Source organism: Megalops cyprinoides, chromosome 19, assembly GCF_013368585.1.
Source record: "Megalops cyprinoides isolate fMegCyp1 chromosome 19, fMegCyp1.pri, whole genome shotgun sequence".
Classification (NCBI taxonomy): Eukaryota; Metazoa; Chordata; class Actinopteri; order Elopiformes; family Megalopidae; genus Megalops; species Megalops cyprinoides.
This window is the reverse complement of record NC_050601.1, coordinates 2530645-2556439: the sequence shown is the minus strand read 5'-3', so window position 1 is coordinate 2556439 and position 25795 is coordinate 2530645. Positions and strand designations below refer to the sequence as shown.

Sequence of the window (25795 nt, the reverse complement as noted above, 5' to 3'; positions counted from 1 at the left end):
CGAATTTGGCTTTAACTACGCTGCCAGAACACACCTCTAACAGGTCACTCGAGCGAGAACGCCGCTCTCACAAGGCCAGTCCCACAGCGGCCATGTCTGTGTGGCAGTCCCTGTGTGTGTGCGCACTCTCCGCGCCCACCGAGTTGGTGCTCACAGCCCCAGCGTGTGAAGGGTTAACGCGCCCGGGCTGTCTCCCTGGTGACCAGAGCTCCAGGGACCGCCACCGTTGTCTGGCCTCCACACAGAGAGAAGCGGCAGACGCCTGTGAACCGGCTGGGGACCGTCTCAGAGTCCTGGACACCCCCAGCCAGACACCCGAGATCACACGCACATGGAGAGTCACGCAACATCCATACAACATCCATCCAACGTCCAGGCAACATCCGTGTAACATCCATGCAACGTCCAGGCAACGTCCACGCAACGCAGAAATAAAGCAACCCCACAGCAAAGCGCTGCAGTTGCTACACATTACACAGTCACTCGAGAGCAGGAGGCGCTGCACAGCGTCACCAAAAGGCTGACTCAGCACCCTGGACTCATCCCAGAGTGAACCACACTGCTGCTAGCCCTGTCCTCCCATGCAGATAAGCCCGTATCCTGCTATCAGTGAGATGCCAAAAACATCCCCTGAATCCAACGCGTAGAACCCCTGCTGAGGGCTGCTGGTTAGAGGGGGCTTTCCCTGCGGTAGCCGCACCTCCCCCCCTCTCTGGGGTGCATTCAGCCCTCCTGACCCCCCGCACAGCACCGACACCTCACCTCACTGCGCTCCTGACCGCCCGGCAATCCCCTGAATTCACTGAGAACAAAAGCCTTCATCAGCCTGGCGGGAAGGTGCCGAGTTGCCACAGAGGATCATGGGTAACCAAAACTGCAGACTGCGAACTCTCGGCTCACCTCAAATCAGCCACCGCTCCGAGCCACAGCCAAGCAGAAAGCCCCCAGGATCCCTCACTCTCAGGCTCAGCCCTCTCTACCTGCGCTGACTCTGCATGGCACAGGGAAAAAATCCCAGTGTGTTTCAGAGCTGCCCTCCTGAAAAAATCCCAGTGCGTTTCAGAGCTGCCCTCCTGAAAAAATCCCAGTGCGTTTCAGAGCTGCCCTCCTGACGCCGCCCCAGACCTGGAGCTGCTGTCTCAGGAACACAGCTGCAAACATTCATACCCCTGCGCCCCGGTCCTGTAACATACATACCCCTAACCCAACTCTCACACACACACGCACACACACACACACACACACACACACACACATACACACACATACACATACACACACACACACACACACACACACATTCACACACTCACATACAGACTCTCTCTCACACACACACACACACTCATTTACACACACTAGGGCTGCAACTAACAACTATTTTGATAGGCGAATAATCTATTGATTATTGAAATGCATAATCGGCTTTTCTGATTATGAATCGCACAATTACTCAATGGCTCTATCGTCTTTCAAATTTAGCCTGAGATTGTTTTAGGCATCTGCTAACTAACAATAAACACAATAAACATGAGAACTTCATTCAAAAATACCTCTTTCAATGAATGGTTACTAGCACTAATTCAGTGAGGGAAGTTGCTTGCTGGGGAGTACAAGTCTGCTTCCTTTGAAGAAAGCCATCCATGGTAGCATTACGAGATCCAACAAACTCGGTCGAATTAATTCGAATGCAGCCCACACTGGGCACACACGCATAGACACAAGCTGTAGAAATCTTTCGCGATTTAGAAAGTATCAAATTCTCCGGTGTTCTCTAAACTTATGCACTCGGCAGCAACACTATCTCCAGCTATAAACGTCGCCATGACAACAATGCAACGTTTAAGCAGAGAATTTCTAAATAGCAGACGGTGAATGTTCAACGTTATTATTGATCATGAGAAAAAGTATTTAAAAATAGAAAACATTACCGCTCATAACGTGAAGTAACATGGCTTTTAACATTAACATTAGCTATACTAGCTAGCTAACAAGTCTTCATCATCCAGAGAGCCAACATGCCACCTCTACAGAAGCTCGAGCATAACTGATGTGCTCCCATGCCAGGCAAGGTCAGGTTTGCAAATGTCGCAGTTCATAACCTTGGCAGAGTTAACCCTTTCGCGCGTACGGTCACAACATTGTGATTAGCCGTTTAGCGCATATGCTAAAACTGGTGCAATTAGAAAACTAGATTGGAAAAACACACACACACACACACAGGCTCACACACACAGCGCTCTGCCCTGCCTCCTGAGACAGCCCCCAGTGGTCCGTGGAGGGGGTAGATTACGGGTGGCAGACAGTGTGCAGCAGGCCTGGGGCCTGTCAGCTCTCCCTCAGCACAGACACTTAAAGAAGCTAATCCTCCTGCATTATTAACAGGCCTGCCCCCCGGGGGAGCACGGCCCTCACACCCCCCCCCCCCCCACATCACACAGCCGGGGGGGGCTGTTATTCAGACAGCAGGGGGCAGACCTGAGAGAGCACACTGTGTGCCTGCCCACAGAGAGAGAGAGAGAGAGAGAGAGAGGGGGAGAGAGAGAGAGGGAGAGAGAGAGAGAGAGAGGGAGGGGGAGAGAGAGAGAGGGAGAGAGAGAGAGAGAGAGGGAGGGGGAGAGAGAGAGAGGGAGAGAGAGAGAGAGACGGTGGGGGAGAGAGAGAGAGAGAGAGAGAGAGACAGAGAGGGAGAGAGACAGAGAGAGAGGGAGAGAGCTTTTATACAGAGGCAGGAGGCAGAACTGAGAAAGCACACCTACCCACTAGGGCTGGGCAATATGGACCAAAAATCATATCTCTGTATTTTTAGGCTGAATGGTGATATACGATATATATCGTGGTATTTTCTAGTGGGCTAAATGTTCAGTTGTAAGTCAAAGCACATGTGAGAAAAGCACTTTTATTAAAATCAAAATAAAATAAAATGCAAAGACAGGGTTTCCTTCCCCGTTTCAAAATATACAGTTGCAAAATGAAAAATTATATTGGCAGTGTGGACCGGTGCTGTGTCTCCATCCATGTTGCAGGAGAACTTGTGTGATCGAGTGGGGCTGGGTTTGCATGCGGACGTAGAGGGAGAGTGGGGGCGGGGTTGCACAGAGAATATGACGATACGCTTCCATTGCAGCCAATTTCGCTTCGCTCTCATTCAGGTTGTATGGGGGCGAAATTCATTCGAATCCAGCGAAGCAAACTAAAGTGAGATGGCGAATTCCCCAACTTTATGCATATGAGAACCATGTGAAAACCAATCAGTTCAGCGTGTGATGTGTTTGGTACATGACGTTCTCTAGAGAGGCAGGAATAAGTGTGCTGTTCTAGAACATATTGATGTTTGCACAGTATAATTTAATTGGCTTAAGAAAATTTATGTTTTAAAGCGGGAGTTAGGCTATAGCGGGTGACAGCAAAAGCACATACGTGAATTTTTCTTCACGGTGTTGTCGTACAACATACCAATGTATACAACTTAATTGTTGATTAACATGAACGGCAAAAAACGGGACGTAATTAAATTGGTGGAGAGCATACACAACGCAATGTCTATGGCATTTCATCACAGTTGACTGGTTGACTTCACAAGCTAGCTGAATCGCTTGCTATAATAGCTAGCTAGCTGGCTCGCTGGCTACAATAGCTTGCTAGCTAGCTAGCTTTCCAGCCGGCTACGTCACCACACCACAACTAAACCTGCTACTAACAGGACAGCCAAACTTGCTTGCTGTTTACGCCCCCAGAGCGAGAAGTCGTAGGGTGAAATTCGCGAGGTGTTTCGCTGTGTGGAGAGGAGAGATCTAAACACTGGCACGGCTTTCCGGAAGAAACGGGTTATGTAACGCAACATCAGACTATATCGATATAAACAGTATTGTCTCATCCTATATCTTGTTTGAAAATATATCGATATACCTTAAAGAGTCGATATATATATTGCCCAGCCCTACTATCCACCCTGGACCACAGGGAGGGAAAGGCCAGAGCGAGCTGACCCTGAGTTATCCCTCTAACTTCATTCTGAGTTTAACCAGACCCCCCATCCCCCCTACCCTGTCCCTGATCCGGGGTTGTACCTGTCCCACCCCCCCCCACCCCCTCTGATCCTCCAGCGAGGTCTCTCTGACCACCCAGACTCTTCAGCTGCGCAGCCCGCATTCCCTCTCTGCAGTCACGCGTCCAGCTGCGCAGTCAGACCTGCAGAGAGTGCAGCAGCGGCAGCAGCAGCAGCAGCAGCAGCAGCAGCAGGAGGACGCTTTCTCTGCCCTCCCACAGCCTCCAGCCTCCCTTTTTCCCTGTGAAAACGTTTTTCCTTGTTTGTTTCGGGGCTGTTAGTCAGCGGCAGCAGCGTCGTTCTGTGTCCGTGACGACTGTGCGCTGTTGCCCGGCCCCGCCCGGCTCCGCCCGGCTCCTCTGTTGCCCGGGATGAAAGGAGGCCACAGATTAAAACCACACGCCGGAAAGGACGGCCAAACGTTCCGAGCGATGAGAAACGAGATCGGGACCCGGGATGGAGCGATGCAGGGGCGGGGGCGGCGGGTGTAGGGGGGGGGGGGGGGGGGGGGGGGCTGCGGGGCACGGCATGCTCTGAGTCACAGAGAGGCGCGGCCCGAGGCCCGGTGAGCATGGCGTGGTTAGACCACAGCACGTGCTGCTCCACAGCAAAGCAGCTCCTTTCCCTCTGCCCAGGATCTGCTGGGGAGATCAGGGAGAGGACCGGGAGAAAGCACGGTGGGACTGGGGCGAAAGCCGGGGTGAAAACTTGGTGAAAGAGGGGTGAGAGTTTGGCAAAAACGGGGTGAGAGTGGGGAAAGAGCAAGGTAACAGTGGGGCATGGGTGGGGAAAGAGAAAGGCCAGAGAGGGGTGAGAGAAAGGTGAGAATGGGGTGAGAATGGGGCAAGATCAGGGTGAAAGTGGGGAAAGACTGGGGCAAGAGTGGGTCAGGAGCTGCGCCTCTATAGACACATAAGAACACAGGGTCCTGTGCATCCCAACCAGCAGGCCAATCCCAGACAGCTCTGAGCTCCACTCCACCTGCACAGTGACGGGAAGAAGGCTGTCTGCATCAGGCTTCCCAGCATCCTCTGCACTGACAGATCCTTCCAGCAGAGTGTGTGAGGCCAGCGCTGGCCCTGCCGCTGCCCAGAAACAGCAGCCCAGAGTCTGCATCCAGCAACACGGGGGGGGGGGGCATGGAACACGGAAACATGCTCAACATGCAGTCTGAAACCCCCCAGCCAACACACACACACACACAAACTCTGTCACTCACACACAAACACGCACGCACGCACACTAACACTCACTCACACACACACGCACACACACACACTAACACGCACACACACACGCACACACACACACTAACACTCACTCACGCACTCACACACTCACACACTCACACACACATACACACACACACACACTAACACGCACACACGCACGCACGCACGCACGCATGCACGGACGCACGCACACACACACACAGACTCACACTCACACTCTCTCTCACACACACACACACACGCACGCTAACACACACTCACACGCACACACACAGGCACGCACACACGCACACACACACACACAGACTCACACTCACACTCTCTCTCACACACACACACACGCACACTAACACACGCACACACACACGCACGCACACACACACACACACACACACACGCACACACACACACAGGCACGCACACACACACACGCACACACACACGCACACACACACACAGTGGAAGCTGGGCTGAGAGCTGCAGCACACTCAGGCACACAGCGCAGGCGGGGCTGTGGATATTGGACACAGTTTACACTGGGTCTGTTTCCAGTTTGACGACGAGGATGTTTATTTCCGCCAGTTTAGATTACTAATCCTCCGTGATACCGAACACATCCACAAACATGTCTGTGGAGAGCACTGTTCCGAGCGCTCTAACAGGCCTGAGGAGGCGGAATTACACAGGAACATGATGTAAGGGGATTTCAGCACATATGGGCTACGCTGCAGTTACTCACACCACGGTCCTGAAGGAGCTGCTCCCACGCAAACCCCCCCAAAATCCCTCACCCCCTGCTCCACGCCCTGCGATAGCGCTCTCCCCTCCCCTTACACCTGCTTGGCAGCATTCTGATTGGTCGGTAATAATAAGTAAAAGCCCCCATGATGCCTTGCGCTTGGTTCAGTAATGGAGGGGAGATGGGAGAGTGCTGGAGAGCGTGGTGCCTGGCACACACACACGCTGCCCTGCCGCAGCTGCCACGCCCAGACCCACCGACAGACTCTGAGCCCCGACAGACTCTGAACCCTGACACACTGATCGACAGACTCTGAACCCTGACACACTGATCGACAGACTCTGAACCCCGACAGACTCTGAGACCAGACTGACTGACAGACTCTGAGCCCAGACTCACTTATCGGCAGACTCTGAGCCCAGACACACTGACCGACAGACTCTGAGCCCAGACACACTGACAGACTCTGAGCCCAGACACACTGACCGACAGACTCTGAGCCCAGACACACTGACCGACAGACTCTGAGCCCAGACACACTGACAGACTCTGAGCCCAGACACACTGACAGACTCTGAGCCCAGACACACTGACCGACAGACTCTGAGACCAGACTGAATGCATTAAACACGCCTTTGCACTCAGTCGGGTACACACTAATATATACACAGACACAGACACACACACACACGCATGCACACAAACACACACACTCACACACACAGTCACATGCCAGCACACACCCACCCACACAAACACACGCACACACACACACACACACACACACACACACACACACACACACACACGCACACGCAGTCACACACAGTCACTTACAGATACACACACCCTTCTAAGCACTGTGGGAACTACCCAGAACCCCATCACAGAAGATAGACAACACAAGCCAATTCAGTTCCACCTGTAAGCATGTACATACAGACATACTGACATACAGCACAGTCATACAAAACAACCAGCTGGTACATACAGCCAGCTCTGAGGTATCTACAAAACAGCCGGCTGGTATATACAGCCAGCTCTGAGGTACCTACAAAACAGCCGGCTGGTACATACAGCCAGCTCTGAGGTACCTACAAAACAGCCAGCTGGTACACACAGCCAGCTCTGAGGTACCTACAAAACAGCCAGCTGGTACATACAGCCAGCTCTGAGGTACCTACAAAACAGCCGGCTGGTATATACAGCTCACGCACCACCAGCATGTTCACACACTTCCACTGCAGTACCGCTCTCAGGGTCTGAGCTGCTACTTGTCAGGAATAAAAATAAAGCCAGCTGCCACCCCTTCTCTATCCAATGAATGAACGTTCCAAGTCAGGCCGTTTGCTTGGTAGGTTTCCCTCTATTTCAGCCCGGGAGTCAAATCAAACAACATCACCTGCCACTGTGCAACAGGGTGTTACTCCAACTCACAAGCTGTGAGGTGACAGGAAAGGAGATCGGGACACAAACAGGCTGGTCACTTACCCCACAAAAACATGCTGCCAGCGTCTCACAACCTTCCTGGACGATATACTTGCTAACAGAACAATGTCAAAGCCGCGTTTCAGAGCCGGCAGTTGGTCTGTCTCTCTTCCCCTCTCTCTCTCTCTCTCTCGTCCACGGCAGCTTGTCTACGCTGAGGATACCTTTAAGCTGAATAACCCATCGCCCAGTTCCTCATAATAAAACACGCTAACAGGGGGATTTCCTTAAAGCGTAAGTCATCTTGAAAACATTAGAGGAACTGGTGGCCAAATTCCTGTTGGTCTGGAAGTGAATGTGGCAGGGGGATTGGATTTTGTCGGACCCCCCCCCCCCCCACCCTGTGTTCCGGTGGGGGTTGGGTTGCCAGGGGCTCGGCGGTTCTGCCCCCACTGTCTGAACAGAACCGGCGGGGGCGGGGTGGGGGGGTTGGGGGGGGGGTGCGAGGTACTGCCAAAGGGGGCACGCCTAACACACTGCCTACTGCGTGCCCACAGAGTGAGTCGGATGGATGTGGTCAGAGACGGAAAGAGAGAGAGGGAGAGAGGGAGAGAGGGACAGAGAGCAGGAGGGAGAGAGGGACAGAGAGGGAGAGAGGACCAGAGAGATGGAGAGGGTGAGCTACAGAGAGGGAGGGAGAGAGGACCTGAGAGAGTAAGCGAGAGGTGGAGAGAGAGAGGAATAGAGGGACAGAGAGAAGGAGGGACAGAAGGATAGAGGATAGTGGAAAAGAGAGAGGGAGAGAAAGAGAGACGGGATAGAGGGAAGGAAAATGAGACAGAGGGGGAGAAAGGGAGAAGAAAAGAGAAAACAGGAAAGAGGAGGAGTGAAAGAGAGAAGGAGAGAGGAAGAAGAGAGAAGAACACATAAAGAGAATAAAAGACTTATAAAACAGAAGGACACAGTTATTATGGACTCTATTATTACTGCATGTTATTGCTTCTGTCATCGCTATTGTTGACACCCCCTCCCGTTATTTTATTTTTTAAACGCTTTTCCTTCTGGTATGAGACCCCGCATCAGGCTGGTCTCCCCACAGCAACCTCTGAACTCACGCAGGACTGCCGAAGCCAGACAAATACATTCCTCCAATACACTGGCACATGGCTAGCGGCTATCTTTCACACTATAGAGAAGCACAGCACAGCGGGTGCCCATTGGAGGACCGCTGCTCCTCCGCTGACTTCACACGAGCCGCTCACTGGCATCTGAGGAGTCACCAGGTCCCTCAGAGTAAAGGGACAAGGGCGTGCTGGCCAACCTACCCACCCTGTGCCCGGCAAAACAAAACCAGTCTGTTCTGTGTTCTGTGCCCCCACCGCAGTCTCCAGCCACCGCATGCTGGCACAGGAGATGGCTGGTTCGGGGCCTGCAGTCGGGATGAGATCCTCACCAGCTGAGCCACTCAGGATTTGGATTTGAATTTGAGCGGTGTGCGACAGCCCTGTGACTGCAGATTTGGATTTGGATTTGGATTTGAGTGGCATGAGACTCTGTGGAAAATGAGCCACTGGGTGAGAGGGGAAAGTGTGTGAGAAGGGTGGGGTGAAAAGGATTCTGGGAAAAAAACAGTACATGCTGCTCTCCCTGATGGGGACTGTGCTGAAAGGGTTAACTCCCAGCGGCTGGGCAGCTGTTGTTTCCTCAGCTTTCACACGTCCACATCTGGAAAAAGGCAGCGTCCCCCCCCCCCCCCCCCCCCCCACCCCCACACACGTTCCTGGAAGCCAGATTCCCAGTAGCACGGCAGGCATTACTCAGCACAATAATCATACACCTTCACACCATTTAGAGTGTGTGTGTGTGTGTGTGTGTGTGTGTTTGTGTGTGTGTGTGTGTGTGAGAGAGAGATTGTGTGTGTGTGTGTGTGTGTTGGCACTTTCATTTGTGCCAAGCTTCCAACCAGTTACCAAACAGCATCCATCCCTAGAAACCTGTTCCTCACACCACTGCGTCATACCGGAAACCAGTTACATGACAACAGATCACTCAGAAACCTTCCCCGAGTCACCCATGGGAGTGCCACGCTTATCGTGTGGTCGGAGATGCTCGGCCATGACCGCGCTGACCGTGTTCTGCCTGACGACCGCGCTGGACCAGGCACCAGCACACCGGCCTGTTCAGGAAAGCGGCGGTCAGATTTACGACCTGCATCTCAAACGCAGCCTTCTCGCTGTCACGGGCGTCTCCGCGCTCGGCTCAACCTCGCCTCTGTGCCAGCGTTCATAAAAACAGCCAAGAATGTAACAGCGTCTGGGAAATATCCGACTCCAGGCCCGTTTTACGGGACGGCATAGAACAGCCCGAACGCAAAGTCCAAGGGAGACGTATTTGCTGAGGGAGAAGTCCAGGAAATGACGAGGTTCGAGTCCCAGTAAAACCTCTCGCCTGTCATGATCAGAGCTCTGCTGTAGTTCTGTGGATATGAATCATCACCACTAATTACAAAGACAGCGTGAGAGAGAGAGACAGGGAGAGAGGGAGAGAGACAGAGATAGAGAGACAGAGGGAGAGAAAGAGAGGGAGAGAGACAGAGAAAAGGAGAGAGACAGAGAGAGAGAGAGGGGGGGACACTGAGAGAGTGAGGCTGTGTTAAACACACGGTCATCACTGGATTCCAACCATAAAACCGAGGTTCGTTCTGTTCGTGAGCACAACGCTCTATGACATTAGAACGTGGTCAGTTTGGTGACGTGGTTTCCTCACACATTGACGCCATGTGACCATAAGCACAGGGAAGCATGTTCACTTATTCCACACGCTCAAAGACAGGAGAGCCACAGACCCTGCCCTGGACACCACACTGTGTGAGAAAATGCCCAGAGAGAGAGAGAGAAGGAGAGGAAGAGATGATGGGGACAGAGAGGGGGGCATAGAGAGGTACAGAGTGAGAAAGGGTGAGAGCAAAAGAAGGAGAGTGGGACAATCCCAACCAGATGGATGGGGAGACAAAGACAGAGCACCAGTGGGGTCTTCCTCACTCTTCCTCACTTCATTTCCGTGATTCACCTCTCTCTCCCTTCTCCACCCCCCATGTAAAAGGTAAAGCGAGTTTTTCTTGGATCGGGGTCCTACAACGCAGCTATTTTTTTCTTTCCGTAAAACGGGAGTGTGTTTCCTCTCCCGCTGTAGGGCTGTCCTTTTATTAAACTCAACCTGGTCTGGGGGGCTGAGAGACACGTTTCTCCCCAGTAAGCCGTCACTGCGACAGGACCCCCTCCACCATCATCGTCCCACCACCCGCCACCTGCCAACACCCCACCACGCTGGCCCCACCCTGTCGCCCCCACGCCCCGTCACGCCGGCTGCCGCCTTCTGTCAGCCCGCCACCCTGAAACCGTGCAAGAGTGCGTGCCGTTTTTTCAGATGATTGACGTGTGACTGACATTCGCAAAGCGGACGCAGCGTGACGCCTTCGGAGGGGAGGGGGGATCCCCCACGTCAGGTTCCCACGAACCCCAACAGCGAGTAATGCGTGTGATTATGTGCATGAATAATCTGAGCAGTGCATCCTGTGGCTCGGGGCTGGGCCCTGAGCCCCGTCTCCCTCCCCTCTCTCTCAGGCTGCAGGGCCCAGTGCCGGCCCCCAGTCCCCCCCCAGGGGACGCGGCTGTTCTCTGGCCTTCCCGAAATCCTCCCCCCGCCCCGGGTCTGGACCGGGCCACTCGTCTCCCGCACCCCACGCGGCGCCGCCGATCCTCTCTCGACCTCCCTCTCTCTCTCGCTCCGTCTCTCTGTCACTCTCCCTCCCTCTCTCTCTCTCTCTCCATCTCCTTCTCTCTCCCTCTCTCTGTCTCTCTCTCGAATCCGCCTCCATCTGACTCCGATAATATTTTCCGCTGGCACAGGGGAAGAGGAGGAAGCGAGAGTCACGCTCACCCTCCTTCTCCCCGCCGGAGCACCGCAGTCGCATCAGTGCGGAAAACGATCTCAGCGGACGGCTCAAGCACACAGAGAGAGAACGCCGTTTCTGGTCCTTTTAGTGTTTCGGGCCGGCGTTCCTCCCCTGCTGAAAGGGGGAAACAGAGCCGGCAGGTTCCTGCCCGCCTCCCCTGCACTGGCAGGACCTGCTTCGGCCGGACGGTCTGCAGATGACCAGACCGAGACGAGACAGACCACATCACAGCCTCGTCCCCCACCCCCCTCTCTGTCCTCTCTGTCTGCCGGGAATCGGTGAATTACCCAGCGGCCTACACGCTCCCGATGGCAGACCTGCCTTCAACGCACGCCCTCCTCACCCAACATTTACCCTGCGGCTGCGCCTGTCCAGGGTGACTCACGTGCTCCACGTTTTCGCATACGAATGCGCACGTTACGCCAGACACAGCGCCGTGCACTGCCTCCTCCTCGAACCCGTAGATGCCTAATTACACGGCCGGCTCCCTCGCCACACCGGCACTCACCCACTCTGGCCTGACCTGAGACGGAGCAGGCCGGTGGGGGGAGAGGAGGGCCTGGCCCGCCGGCTGGAGACCAGGCCTGCTTCAGCAAACTGAGCTGAACACAGACCCGCTCTTCTCTCCCCGTTCAACAGGGGCGGAGCACCGCTGCTGAGTCAAGCGGTCAGAGCTGAATAACTAACGTTACAGGAAGCAGGCTCCTGAAAGGGTCCATCACACACTCAAAGGGTGGCAGCGTAGCATAGTGGTTAAGGAGCCGGGCTCGTAACCAAAAGGTTGCCAGTTTGATTCCCCGCTGGGGCACTGTTGCTGTACCCTTAGGTAAGGCACTTAACCTACAATTGCCTCAGTAAATATCCAGCCGTATAAACGGATAACACTGTAAGAACACTGTAACTGATGTAAGTCACTCTGCATGAGAGCGTCTGCTAAATGCCAATAATGTAATGTAACGCCCCCAGGTGCAGCCCCTCTCAGAGGAGTCCCAGATCTCCGTTCCTCTGAGACACCAAAAGCCGTTTCTGAGGCGGCTACGTGGAGCCCCGGTGCTCACTGCTGCTGGGGGAATGATGCTGTTCTCCCAGGCTGGTAGAGATGAGTAACTGCCTGCCATGAGCTGGATCTCTAGCCAGTGCAGCCTGGAATCTCAGGCCGGGGGGCGGCGGTGGGGGGTGGTTACAGGGGGCCAGGGCACCATCATTTCTGCGGAGACTCTTTTGATTCCCTTTTGCTCCGCTCTCTCTTCAAGTTGAGAAATCGCGGAGCTAGCCGCGGTCGGCAAGGCGACCACAAGGCGCGGCACGAGGGGGCCAGGCGCAGTCCAGGGGGGCGTTCTCCCTCGACCACAAGGACAGACGCCACCCAGGCGCGTGAGGGCCGGGGGGCGCAGGGGGTGCGGGGGGGGAGGGGCGATAGCGGTTAGGACTCTGCTAGACGTGTGCCGACCCCACATCAAAGACGAGGCCTGAGTGGGGCCTGGCTGGGTGGTCCACTGGCTGCAGAGCTCCAAGGCCGTCTCTCTCACACACACACACACACACACACACACACACACACACACACACACACACACACACTCCTGCACTCCCGTGGCTACCTCCTCACAAAGGGGTCACGTGACCACACAGGCACTTATCACATGACTAAATCTTTCCCAGAAAAAAATAACCGCTACTCGGAGGCCAAAGATGAGACGGGCAGAAAGAGAAAATTAGAGAGAAACAAGAGGGAGAGAGAGGCTGCATTTTAAAACTGCCAGGGGACACCCTGAGAACCAACCCCCTCCACAAACTCTCATGCTCTCTGCTCCCTCCTCTCTCTCTCTCTCGCACTTTCTCTCAGATTCTCTCTCCTTCATGCTCTGTCTCAATCTCCCTCTTTTTCCACTCTCCCTCCCTCTCCCTCACTTTCTCCTCCCTACAGCTGAGTCTGTAACACATTGTAACACACTGCGTAACCTCTACTGCGAACACTCCCTACAGCTGAGTCTGTAACACACTGTAACACACCGCGTAACCTCTACTGCGAACACTCCCTACAGCTCAGTCACTGTAACTACACACTATGTACTGCGAACACACACTACACACACACACATCCTCTGTCATTTCCTTACAGATGTCCTTCACCGCTCTTCTACCATGCACATCCCCATGTCTCAGTAACGACATACACTGTCTGCAGCTGATCTGAACTGTCTGGAGATTCCAGTGTGGCACCCAGTAGCCAGTACCGCCACTGTCTCTCTCTCTCTTCTCCTCCTCACGTTTCATCCCTCCTTCTTTTCTCCCTCTCTCCCTCCTGTCCATCCAACCACACACATCATCTCTCACCTTTTCCACCTGCTACGTTGCAGTCCCCCCCCCCCCCCAAAAAAAAAAAAACATACATACACTAGACTTCCTCCAAGGCTTAAATTCATTCGTTTCCTCTTTCTCCTTTCTCCTCCCGCCTTGTTTAAATTCTTCTGAGGAGAGCAGCTGATGATCCCGCCCCCCTCTTCATTACTTACAGATTCACCCCTCCCTGTCACCTCATAAATTACTTCCAGCATCTATTAACTCCCCCCCCCCCCCCGCCCCACCCCCCACATCCCACCGTCAGAGCAGCACCCTGACATCCCGCTAATCACCCGAATTACTTCAGCCGTCGTCCTGGCAACTTCCGCGCAAATTCTGTGAATCGGTAACTTTCCACAAGCAGTTCGGTATAAACGAGAGAGAGAGAGAGAGAGAGAGAGAGAGAGAGAGAGAGAGAGAGAGAGGGAGAGAGAGAGAGAGAGAGAGAGAGAGAGAGAGAGAGAGAGAGAGAGAGAGAAAGAGAAAGAAAGAGAGAAAGAAAGAGGACCAGAGTCCAAAGAGTATTTTTCCTTTTTCTGGGGAGAGGAATCTAGGTGCAGTACGTTTGACATCAGAAAGGGAATTCTGTGCATTTCCAGTGTTACACTGAGACTTTGCACAAACACAGCTCATCTGAGGTCGGTCTGCAGGGGCAAGGGTGATGGCGGGTCAAAGGTCATGACAGCAGCATTCTACCTGGAACCTGCAACCTTGCAGGCCAGCTTTCCAGATATCCATGATATCTGACATCTAAGAGTAATATCCACACACACATGCAAATGTTCTATCCAGCCATATAACTCCTGCAGGATTTGTGCCCTCACATACCCTTAAATATGACAAGTAAACAAGAATGGATGTGTTTACATGAAGGGAGGCAGATCCTCCTACAGAGAAACCAATATTGTACCTCTGAAACAATATAGCGATGGTGGAGTGCCAGGTTATTCATCTGATTTCTCGCATTTAAAATCAATTAAAATTCCCATTTCATGTTTACACATTATGCCCTTCTAAGGGCATGAATACATACTTTGTGTCCTATTATGTGAAGAGCAAGCTTCGTTCTGAACCTAATTACAGGAACACAGAGGAACAATAAAAGCATGGGCAAACAAAGGATGGGCAACAGATATCTCCATCAAAATCCTGCAAGTGTAAATATCATAAATTCTGTGGGATCTTTGTGTAAAATGACAAATCCTACTGGATCTGTTACTCTTATGCAAGAAAATGCAGGATCTCAGTGTAATATCATAAATCTCACAGGATCTCTGAGTGTAATATCATAAATCTCACAGGATCTCTGAGTGTAATATCATAAATCTCACAGGGTCTCTGAGTGTAATATCATAAATCTCACAGGGTCTCTGAGTGTAATATCATAAATCTCACAGGGTCTCTGAGTGTAATATCATAAATCTCACAGGATCTCTGAGTGTAATATTACATATTCTGTAGGATCTCAGTGTAATATCATAAATCTCACAGGATCTCTGAGTGTAATATCATAAATCTCACAGGATCTCTGAGTGTAATATCATAAATCTCACAGGATGTCTTGTTGTAATATCATAAATCTCACAGGATCTCTGAGTGTATTATGATAAATCTCACAGGATGTCTCAGTGCAATATCATAAATCTCACAGGATGTCTCGGTGTAATATCATAAATCTCACAGGATGTCTCGGTGTGATATCATAAATCTCACAGGATCTCTGAGTGTAATATGATAAATCTCACAGGATGTCTCAGTGCAATATCATAAATCTCACAGGATCTCTGAGTGTAATATGATAAATCTCACAGGATGTCTCAGTGCAATATCATAAATCTCACAGGATCTCTGAGTGTAATATGATAAATCTCACAGGATGTCTCAGTGCAATATCATAAATCTCACAGGATGTCTCGGTGTAATATCATAAATCTCACAGGATGTCTCGGTGTGATATCATAAATCTCACAGGATCTCTGAGTGTAATATCATAAATCTCACAGGATCTCTGAGTGTAATATAAAAAAATCTCACAGGATCTCTGAGTGTAATATCATAAATCTCACAGGATCTCTGAGTGTAATATCATAAATCTCACAGGATGTCTCGGTGTGATATGAGACAGAGCCCTGCCCTGTTTCCTCTCAGCTGAAGTGCTGGAATCTGGCTGTGTGCAGAGGCTAAACAGAGCTTACTCTGGGTCTTCTGCGATTCCAGAGAGAAGAGCGGAAAAAAGAGGGAGAGTGTAAACAGTGAAATTTACAGACACGGGACTGTGCATACTTATAAGAACCAGTGCTCACAAGATAACCCAGAGGAGCATGCACATATACAGTGGTGCCATGGAGACCCGCCATAAATCAATTAGGATTAGGGACTGTGTGGGTTACATTGACACTAATTATACTTCATCTGGACTATACTGCGCATGTTTGTGTATGTGTGTGTGTGTGTGTGTGCTTGTGTGTGCATTTGTGTGCTTGTGTGTTCGTGTGTGAGTGAGTGTGTGTTTGTGTGTGCGTGCATGTGAGTGTGTGCATATGTGAGTGTGTGTTTGTGTGTGCGTGTGCGTGCATGTGGGTGTATGTATATGTGAGTGTGTGTGTGTGTTCCTCAACACCATCAATTAGGCAAAGGCTTTTCCATATCCATGCTTCAGTATTTTAAAAAACCCAATTGGAATTTTGTAACGGTAGAATGAAATCTGAGAAATCCCTTCTCCCTGTGCATGGTAGGACCAGGGTGTAAGACCACGCCCTCTCTCAGCACGAGAGCGGCAGCTACCCTTCCCAAAATGACGGCCCTCCCTCAGACACCGCTCCCTGCTGCACCCTCCGATAGGACGCTCTCACATGATCCTGCGCCCGGCGGTGCACAGGGGGTCGGCCAAATCTCAGGCTAAATTATTACATGAGATGCATCTGACAAAAAGCCGGCCTTAAAATTGAGTTATTCCTCCCGTCCACGGAATGCCTTTACGATGTCTGTTCAACATCTGTGAAAACGCGCCTCAATGCCGATGAGTAAAATTAGGAGCATTTCCTGCTATCTGTCTGGAGAAGAGGCCGTCTCCTCCGGTTGAGATCAGAGCGCATGTAACACAGCACAGGATGGCAATAAAAGACATTTCGCTGAGTTATTCCGGTCAACGCACATGTTTTACAGCTGAGGGAACAAGCTAACACAACCCCACAGTCACCCCGAAGACAGGAGCGAAAAAAACAGAAAAAATCTGCAGGATCCACTGTTTTAGTGTGTGACTGCTGCTGCTCAAAATTGCGCTCCGCTCAGCTCTATGTGCTGCTCCGAGTGTGTGTGTGTGTGTGTGTGTGTGTGTGTGTGTGTGTGTCCATGACTGCTACTGATTGCAGCACCTTTCCTGCACTGACCAATGAGCTGAGAGGCTGTAGGTGCAGGTGTTCAGCTGCGCAGTTGGCCAACCGGAGTGTGGCATGGCCCGTGTGGTCCCACGGACGGAGCACCCCCCCACCCCCCACCATGACCTCACATTCCCCCACATGGAGGAGCAGGGGTGGACGGGGGGCAGAAGAGCCTAACAGTCAGGCTCGGCCAGGAAGGGATCAATCCATGCCCGCTTTATCGACAGGTTTCCCGAGGAACAGCGCATCCTGACAGACCCGGGTTCGTTCACCTTAACGACATGGAAGGAGGGAGAGTGCTCATTTCCCCCCCTCCCTTCTCCCCCCCCCGGCCCTCATCCTGACACCACTAAACACAGGGATATAAAAGACCTGCCTCGCCAGCAGTTAACACGAGAAAAACTGGCACCATATTTTCTGAAATATAAACTCTGAGTTCCTTTACAAGTGACAAACCCAGCTGTTACAGTGCAGTTAAGTTTACATACTGGGTTTTAACTTTTCTTTTTTGAAATAAGTTTTATTCTCTCCGCCATAAAACACTTCGACACCTCCGTGCCAGATACAGGGAGAACCTGCAGAGTCACGCAGCGGAGCTGGGAGCTGATTGGCCGGTGGTGAGACGTGGGGGGGGGGGGTGTCTTCAGGACCGTCCTCACGGCCTGGGCAGCAGACCAGCTTTCAACAGCCTCTCACACTTAACTGAGAAACAACCCCAAATTTCGACACCGGGCTGCCAAAAAAAGAACCGGGGGGGGGGGGGGGGGGGGGGGGGGGGGGGGGGGGGGGGGGGGGGTGTTGGGGGGGTGCGGGAAAAGGCGAAGGAGTGGAGGAGAGGAACAGAGTTATGAGGTGGAGTAAGCCAGCTAAAGAAGAAAGAGAAGGAGGGGTGGAGGGAGAGAGCCTGGAAGCTGGTCCTGTGATGTGTTTTGACAGGAAGAAATAGCAAAGCCGACAGGAGCACTTAAACAATGGTGGAGTTTAGCGTAGCCGGGGAGAGAGCCCGTGTCACTCCCCTTCTCCCTCGCCCGTTCTCCACGGCCCCAACAGCAACCCCGTGCGTAAGGCGCGGTAACACACGACGGCATGTTAGCGCACATCCAGCCCATCTCTGAGAGGACGCCCATCTCTCACTCTGGAGAGGAGCTGGCATCATGGGGCTCAAGGGAAAAAAAAAAAAAAGAAACTCACTCACTCCTGCTTGACGTAAAGTTTGCTGGGCTGCAGCTGCTGTAAAAAAAATTACACACAATTCACCAGGACCAGAGTGTGAAGAGATTACATTTATCACCACGTAATGATACAGTGAGCCTGAAGCTGAGGGCTCAATCTATCTGCCCTCCGCTCTCATGTACAGAGCCAGAAACACCGCTCCAAAGAAACTGCCCCTCTCTCTCCTTCCCTATCCTTCTCTCACTCTCTTATTCTCTTATAAGCTTTTTCTTTTTTTTCTCTCTCTCTCGATCCTCCTCTCTGCTGATGGCCCCCTTCCTATGTTCCACAGCAACCCCACCAATGAATGACACTCCCAAAACATCGCTGCAATGTTGCGCTGGCGTTTGGCGGTTTGTACCGTTACGAGTGACACCGCGGGGGCTTTAGCTGCGGCGTGGGTGGCTTAGTTTGGGGCACTGGGGGGGGGGGGGGAGGGGTCAGAGGTACAGATTCTGCAGGCGGTGACCCTGCGTCAGTCTGTGGAGCAGAGGCCGGTGTGAAACGCAGGCTGGAGGATCTGAGACGTGAGAATGCTCTGTGAATCTCCCAGCAACAGCACCAATCGAAGCAGAACAGACCGCTTCCTCCACATGCGCTACGATGCTGCCCCCCCCCCCACCCACCCACATTTCGGACACTCACGTCAACCCCCCCCCCCCCCACCCCAGGCCGCGCCGGGTTTCCTCGGATCTGGCACGGTGGTTCCCTGTGCGCTGTCGCGATTTTGCCGCTACTAAGATGCGCGAGCGCTTGTGTCAACATCGTAGCCCCACTCCTGTTGACACTTAACAACAGGCCTTGTTTGCGGCGACTGCAGAGTTTACAGTTTGAATTGCGCCCCCCACCCCCCCCAACCCCCCAACCCCCCAACCCTCCCTGACGAGCAGGTTACTGATGAGTGGTGGCGCCATCTACTGTGTGAGCCAGGCGCAGCGGCGTTCCTGCGGTTGGTGTCAGGCCGCCGCTCTGAGCGTGCTCCACAGACACAGGAAGTTTGGATAAGCGGTCATGTGTAATTAAAGGAGAACAGTAATTGTCTCCTTCAGCAATGATTCTGGCTGATAGGCGGAAGGGCTTGTCAGAGTGCTGAGTCAGAGCTCCTTGGTGCGGTGTGTGTGTGTGTGTGTGTGTGTGCGAGTAAATAAGGAGGGCAGCACTGAACTTCCTGCTCTGGTAAAGTGCGCTCTCTCGAAAACAATAACCCTCTAACCATGCGACAGGGAAACAGAGGCATGACCAAACTCCTGTGAATTATTTACACACTGCAGGAAATACACTCCGCTAATGACACTCTACCGCAAACATAATACATTTCAGCCGCACGTCCATGTGTATGAATATTTACAAAAAGGCGTTTACAAAGAGAACGCATTTGTTTAACAAGACATGGATATACCCCCCCCCCCCCCCCCCCCCCGCCACCACACGCACACGCATACACACACACACACACACACACACACACACACACACACACACACCACCACCATCACCACCTCCACCACCTTCTTTCTCTCTTTTTCTTCTGTCTTTCTAGTTTCCAGCTGTTTCGGAGAATCGGTGCAGAGACCAAGAGAACTGGCGGAGCTGAATAACATTAAAGTTTTTCAAAAAAAAAAGGAAAAAAAGATGAAAAGCCACAAATTAGAGATTTCCTCCAAGAGCGAAGAAATGAAGACAGGCGGGCCGTGGCGACCCGCAGTGGGGCGGATCTTTTTTAAAGAAAAGCGTGACGTGTAGCTTTTTCTCCTAAACGCCTAACCCCCCCCCCCAAATACGCGCACACACACACCCCAGCCCCCGATCCCAGTGCTCAGGGGAGGGTCTGGCTTCGGGGGGGGGTCAAGACTCATAAAAATCAATTAGAGGCAGGAGCGGCAGGGACTTCAAAGCGCAGCGTCTGTAAAACCCCCCCACGCAGGAACGTGCGCTCAAATAAAACACACCGCCCGCTCGCCCGCCCACCCAACCCCACAGCGGGAGCCGCACACCGCCATTAATCTTTATATGACATGAATGAGTTCATGCAATCACCTGTGGGCCATTAACAGCCCATCCGCATGATCTAAAGATCGGGGATCTGCACGGCGCCTGCTCTGAACAGGGACACACTCGTACTGTCACATTAAAGTGCGCACACACACGCACACACACACACACACACAGGCACACACACAGGCACACACACACGCGCACACACACGCGCACACACACGCGCACACACACGCGCACACACACGCGCACACACACACACACACACACACACACACGGACACGCACACACGGACACGCACACACACACACGTACACACACAGCTGCAGGATGGACACAGCGGCCTTGGTGACGCTGGCCCCTCTCCCCCACTCAGAAACACAAGAGCATGTGAGTACTAACACAGGGTGTCTTCTTTAGCAGCCAGTGACTCCCTGCTTTCAACCAATCACAGCCGTATAATTTCACTGCTTCCTGTGAGTCAGTGACTGGCAGCAGGTGGAAGTGCCCCCCCCCCCCCCCCCCCCACCCACTGCAAGGATCATGACCCCTCAGTGCCCCCTCCCTCCTGGCGATGCTGGCACCATGGGTCGTCTGCTGTTCGGGAGATCTCTCAGTCCCTGTACCTGGGCGCACCTGCGGGACCTCTGGAACCCCTGGAGCTGATCCTGAAGGCCTGCTTTGCCCTGACGTGACCTTGCGGCCCCTCACGCTGGTGTGAAGGGAAGCTTTGGTTGCGGCAGGGATCCCTCCCTTTGGCCTGCTCTGTGAGCGCTGATGCAGTACTGCTCTGGGAGGAAGAGGCTGAGCCCTGACCTGCACTGTGAGAAAGCCTCACTGCGCTGCACCCAGCCTCCGCAGTAAAGCCATGTGAGTCCGGCAAACGGTCAGAATGGGTTCGGTATGATGACGGGTTTGTAACACCACAATGTCACAATACAGATCAAAAACCCAAGCAGGAGGCTACGCTCCTGATGACCTGGGAAGGTCTTCCTGTAGTTTCCACCTGCACCACGGGGTTACTGAAGGGTGTGTGTGTGTGTGTGTGTGTGTGTGTGTGTGTGTGTGTGTGTGTGTGTGTGTGTGTGTGTGAGAGACGTTCCTCCCCTGATAAGGACATCCGCTCACAAGTAGTCCCAAAGAATAACTGAGGACATATTCATATTCAGATTCATTCTTTTTTGTCCCGTGGAGAAATTTGTTTTCACAGTCTGTACCACAACGAGAAACATTCAACATAAGAAACACTCAACATAACAGACCAAAACATTCAGCATAACAACCCTAACAGTTAACACAGAGACGGTACAGCAGCTACAGCAGCACTGCTATCTTCTGCACAAGTTATTCAAAGCAGTTATGGCAGAAACTTTTTCCAAATTTTGTTTTTTTATAAGTTATCTGTTTGTATCTGATACCAGATGGGAGGAGTGAGAAGCATGTATTTAAAGGATGGCAGGGATATTTTTATGTATGTATTGTGTGAGGGTGTATACATGTACTGAGTGAGCCTGTATGTTTTATTTATACACTGTGTGAGGGTGTGTGTGTTATATATGTACTGAGTGATGGTGCGTGTTTATGTATTCTGTGAGGGCATTTTTACGTACTGAGTGAGTGTGTGTTTTATTTATGTACTGGATGAGTGTGTGCGTTATTTATGTACTGAGTGAGGGTGTGCTTTTATGCATACACTGTGTGAGGGTGTATATATGTACTCAGTGAGGGTGTGTTTTATTTCTGTGGGGAGTGAGTGTGTGTTGTTACATGCTCACATGCTGTAAATGTCTCTATGGTAATCAGAGAAGCACACTGACCCGCCCCCTTCCGGTCCACTGCTGTGAGATGCTCCAATTCTACCCCAGAACAGCGGGGATGAGGGAAGCAGGTTATTTTTGGGAGAGGGGATCCATTGATGGTTTCAGGGGGTGAAAGGGTTTAGGTCTATGCGAGTGCGTATGTGGCCATAGCAGCCAGTCAGGGGACAAAGGCTGTCTGGGTGGCGGGCTGGGGTGGAGGGCAGTGTGTCTGTGACCCTGAAAATTGGAGCATTCTTAAAAAAAAAACATCTCAAAGCATCACTCCCTTAGTGCTTTACTCCTCCCCCTGAGACTATGTCACTTCCTGTTCCTGTTCAGAGAGAGACAGCCCCCCCACACTCTGTTCCCCATCCCCCCAACCCCACCCCTCCCGGCAGGAACAGTTTTGCTGGCTTTGATGCAGCTGTTTAGAGATTTTGTTCCTCTCTTCTCGTGCCATGAAAGCTGAGATGCAGCCTGGCACACCGTCCCAGCGCCCCTGTCCCATGGGCTGAGGGAGAGGAAGGGGGGAGAGGGAGAGGGGCAGGAGGGGGAGAGGGGCAGGAGGGGGAAGGGGGGGGGGGTTCGGAGAAGCAGCTGAGCAGTGGCTACGTAAACACAGCACTCTCCCGGCCACACTGTACCCACCATGATTAAACTGCACACATGTGCTCCACTTGACCCCAGACAGAGGCCAGAGGATGAAAGAAATGAGAATGTATTGAATTAACCACCTGCAGCCACCCCAACCCCCCCCCCCCCCAAAGCACCCCCCTCCAAGCCCCCACGCAGGCAGCAGACCTCCGAACTCCCTGACACACGGCTTTTACACACCCGTTTCCCAGAATGCCACACACTGATTGTTTTTGCTTAGTGGGCATCCATGAACAAAACTCTGTTGAGGAGCACAGCAGTTATGTGTGGGCTGTCTTGTAAAGGCTTGAGGAAAAAAAAGCTATTCAAAGCCACATCAAAAAAAAAAAAAAAAAACCCTTTCAAGGTGCAGTACAAACAACACTTAAGAAGCAAATTGCTGGAACAACTTCACTGTTTACGCTGCAACAAACGCAATCCTCCAACACACTCATGCAACTGATGGCAAACAAAACTGTGAAAGAATTTTCACACTACATTTCCCACAGTGCACCAGAGTGTGAGTGTCAAACGGAGGGTGGTTGCAGCTCTGACTGACTCTGATAAACTCATGACGAGTTAGTAGAGGGTGCTGATGAGCGGTGCAATGAGGAGACCCTGGCTGATGCAACCCAACCCACTCTGGTAGAAGAGAGGTTATGTACAGACAAATGCCCTTTTCAGATGAGCCACTCAGGAGTCTCTGTGTGGTATGACTTTGAGTACGGGCAGTGCAGGAGAGAAAGCGTCACACACACTCACACACGCACACACACACACACCCAGAATCCCTGGGTAAGTCTGAGACATACTGACACACATTCAAACTTGCAGTGATGCACACACACACACACACACACATGCTACACCTCTAGGAAGTGGTTAGGCAGCGCAACACTAACATTTCCAGCCTGGCTGTGGACGCCAGCATCTGCTGCTTCATGAGAGATGACTCACCCCTTGCAGCTCAGCCCGTGCTTGTGAGCAGGTGAGCTGAGAAACGATTCCTCCGTTTAATTACCAACACAAACCCGGAGCAGCGCGCCGGGTAATCGCTGCACGGAAACAAAACTTTGATTTGTTGTGATGGTGTAATTAAAGCCGAGTCTTTCGCCTTTGAAAGAAAAAACGGCGTCCTCTCATTTTAAAGTGCATGCTGAAGAAGGCACTAACGCAAAACAGGCCGCGTAAGGGAACTGCAGAAGAGACTGGCTGAGTGAGAACTGGCTTTCTTCCCGACACACACACACACACACACACACACACACAGAAAAGCAAAACATGAACATGTCTGGCCTCATCTGGATTAGCACATCTGGGAAGATAAGAGCGTGTGTGAGAAAAAGAGCGATGGAGACAGAGAGACGAACGAAGAGATGGAGAAAATTCCACACTGCTAATGTTGACAGAGGAAGTGAAGGCTTTCCCCACGCTGATGCTGTTGATATTAGTGCCCCATTAAGGCCTGTACGCTGGGGTGCCACTACCCAGCTTTCCCTGTCATTAATCAGGAGGAGACACTCTGCCCCCCCCCCCCCCCCCCCCCCCCCCCCCCCACACACACACACACACACACGCACACACACTGCTTCCCCAGACTGTGCTACCTCTCACCACAATGAGGTCTTGAAGTCATTACATCACCGGCCGAGCTGCAGCAGGGCCAGACGGAGCACCTTGACCTGGGCATGCCCATGACATCACCAGCGATTATGACATCACACAGGCCTGGCAATAAGCCTGTCGCTCATTTGGGAAGGATCTGCCTGGCTGATCGGTCTGTGAATGAGGCAGCCTCGTCCAAAGCCTTCCTGTGCATGTACATAAAGCCCCTGGCCCTACATCTTACCCAAAATCTGAGCTCTCTCTCCACCTGAACTATAACCCTCAGCCCAAATGAACTCACAGACTAGGCAGAAGGGCACGGCACTCCACAGCCCCAGCTGTGATAACCAGCCCCACCATCACACCTCCTTGTACCCCCTGCTCGGGATGCTGGTGCTGCCCTTTGCCCCATACAGACCCAGTACCGCCCTTCCTCTCCTCTCTCCTCACCCGAGCTCGGAGCTGCTCCTACCTCTCCACGGCAGAGCCATTATTACTGCTGTTCACACATTACATTACATTACGTTACATTACATTACATTACATTACATTACATTACGTCATTTAGCACACTCTCTTTCCCAGAGCAACCTCAAAATAAGTGCATCACAATGCTAAGAGTAATTATCACAGTACTAGAAGAGGTCAGTAAAATACTGAGTTGTAGTGCTACACTAGTGTAGAGTGTATTTTGTAATAGAAAATAAGGATAGCTGGGATAGACAGAGAGGAATGTAGACTGGAGATAAAGCTTGGAAAGATTAGTTTTCAGCTCATCTCTTCCAAGGCCCAGGGATCGGCTCCCACCTCCTGCGCCAGGCCGGTCTCGCACAACATCAATCCTCACCCTGACTTTTTGACATCGGTTCCGTTCCCTTAAACTGCAGCGAAAACGCACGTGGGCTGTCTGCGTCCAATTTCCTGGAGGTTGCCTCAGATTATGCGCTGGTTTCACAGAATCTCGCTTCCTGTACAACTGCAGACAGAGACATGTGGCAAATAGCCCGTATTTTGGCTTCAAAGTTCGTTTTCTGATGGGAAAGTTTCCATTTGGAATTTCAAATCAAGACCGACTCCTTCCTGATTAAAAGAGGTTTAAAAAAAAAAGGGACTAAATAAAATTCCCAACATAGCGCACCACATCAATGGCTCACAGACGACCCCCCTCCCCACCCCCCCATCCCCCCGGCCCGCCCCAGACTCTATAAAACAGGCCATGAGCACTGCTACAACGGCACTACTGCATCTGCGTTCAGTGTAACCAGGCAGGAACGCGTTCGCTGACGAGACCTCAAAACGTTCACATGCACGCAACATCATGCAATTTCACGGTACGCCACGCTAATTTAGGAGATTTGCACTTAATCCACTATGATAATTGCGTATTACTTTAACACAATTTCGTCTGCATTACAGTGTTTTTTT

General features: G+C 52.1%; 1 protein-coding gene across 1 annotated transcript in view; it reads right to left on the bottom strand.

The window, feature by feature from the left end:
- The window catches only part of LOC118794520 (BAH and coiled-coil domain-containing protein 1), an 83029-nt gene that overhangs the window by 43628 nt on the left and 13606 nt on the right, over positions 1-25795 (bottom strand). The window lies entirely within an intron of this gene.